Genomic DNA, 1,828 nt, shown 5'->3' with positions numbered 1-1,828 from the left:
TTTTATTTCATTGATTACTAATTGATCCACGTAAGGTTGACCAATAGCTAGCTCCATTACGTGATTAGTCATTATGGGCTAGCACTTTTTCTTTTTAAGTAACATGTGGGCCTTCCCCACACTGTTCGCATGCATGCATGTCAACTTTATGGAGAGTACGGCTATGCATTTGTGGCCTTTTTTATGGGCTAAGCATGATTAGCTACTAATGGCTTATTAAAATTTAGGGTGTGCACGCTAATTTTTTTTATGCAACTCAAGGTCTATAATCAGATGAATATTTGACCAAGTATACTGCGTATATTTCATCGGGACAATATTTTTCTATGCGTTGTTTAAATATTTCATTTTGCCGATGGAACAAAGTCGAACATTTATCATATAGTCGCCATTTTGGCGATATTAGCATCCCTCATGACAAATTTTTTTATTTTCGCCGTTAGTAGCAGCGCGCATGTGTGCGAGCCATGTGCTCTCCATATTTTCTTCAAAACTTGACGAGTTTCGTCGTATTTTAAAATTGTCGGTTTAATGTGTGCACTGTCGACAAAATAAATAAATATCAGACGCCTATTTTGTCTATCGTCACTTTGAGATATTGATTATATTTTTTAAGTGATCCTTCTCATTATAAAACGGATTTTTGCCGTTTTGAATATATATTTTATGTGGGTCATGGATTTTATTTTATCTTGGTCAAAATTTATGTCAACATATGCCCCTCGAGGTCTGGGTTCGAATTTTTTTTTTGACTCGGGCCCAGTGCTCGAAACTTGGTTATACATATTTTGTTTAAAGCGCTTTCTTTGAGTATATGGGTTTATGATTTTAGTCAATCGTATACCAGCTACGTGTGGATATGCAACTCTTTCCCTTTTTTTTACCCCACATGGTGCTAGTCTATTCCGCAACCGTGGGAGCTAGAAAGCAGCACACACTCGAGGCTATCCGGCCAACAAACGTCATCCGGCTAACAGCCTCCCTCAACTCTCTTAAACGCCAGCCTCGTTCTTCTCTTTTTCTTGGACCAACTAGAAGACGTTGGAGACGAGGTCTGATTCCATCCGGCCGGCCGTAATCCCAGGTGCCTTGGCCTTCTGTTTCCCTTGCGTTGTTGCATCTAGATTTCGTTTGTCTGATTGGCGGACTGTTTCCGTTATGGCAGACTATTTTCTCAATCCCTCGTGAGATGCACTTCCGCTTAGGCAAGTGTTGATTCGTCCAGCTTCGGTATGCCTCCTTTTTATCCTGTCATTATCAAGGAATGATCTATCCTTTAACATCTTGGGTGCTGCTTTTAATCACTATTCCATTTTCTCATCATATAGGTGCAGAGAGACTGGGACACTAGGATACGGTTTGGATCGAATCTTTCTTAGGCAATCTGCTTTTCCAAATTATCTGATTACGTTTGTTTGTTGTGGCATCTCTCCTATTACTAGAAGTGTCCAGGATCTAACGCTTTGAACGCATGCAGAGTTGTACAAGGCCCTATATCTTGTGAGTTGATATATATGGTCCTAGTTGCCGGATGTTTTTGATCCATATCTACTTGTTCATCGGAATTTTGATCTCGCATTTGGCGTTCCGGGAAGCCTATTTAGGCTTGGTCCGTCGTTCAACTCGTGATTTTTTTATATATGCATGAAATAATGAATCGCTCACTGTCGGCGTTCCGGGGAGCCTATATATGGACTTGGTCCGTCGTTCGACGGTGATTTTTTATTGCCATATATGTATGAGTTTGATAATTTGATCAACGTCGGCGTTCCGGCAAGCCTATATATGGGCTTGGTCCGGCGTTCGATGGTGATTTTTTTATATTTGC

The 1,828-nt window shown here is 40.5% G+C and overlaps 1 protein-coding gene across 2 annotated transcripts in view; it reads left to right on the top strand.

The window, feature by feature from the left end:
* Positions 1–926: 926 nt before the first annotated feature.
* The window catches only part of LOC119285745, a 5,308-nt gene continuing 4,406 nt past the window's right edge, over positions 927–1,828 (top strand). Inside the window, exons 1-3 of one of the 2 annotated variants that reach the window (XM_037565077.1) lie at positions 927–1,084; positions 1,206–1,230; positions 1,329–1,379. The gene's annotated coding sequence lies outside the window, so the exon portion shown is untranslated. The other variant, XM_037565076.1, reaches the window with a different exon arrangement.

This window comes from Triticum dicoccoides, chromosome 4A (genome assembly GCF_002162155.2).
Source record: "Triticum dicoccoides isolate Atlit2015 ecotype Zavitan chromosome 4A, WEW_v2.0, whole genome shotgun sequence".
Lineage (NCBI taxonomy): Eukaryota > Viridiplantae > Streptophyta > Magnoliopsida > Poales > Poaceae > Triticum > Triticum dicoccoides.
Note: the sequence above shows the minus strand (reverse complement) of the source record. Positions and strands in the feature narration are given on the sequence as shown.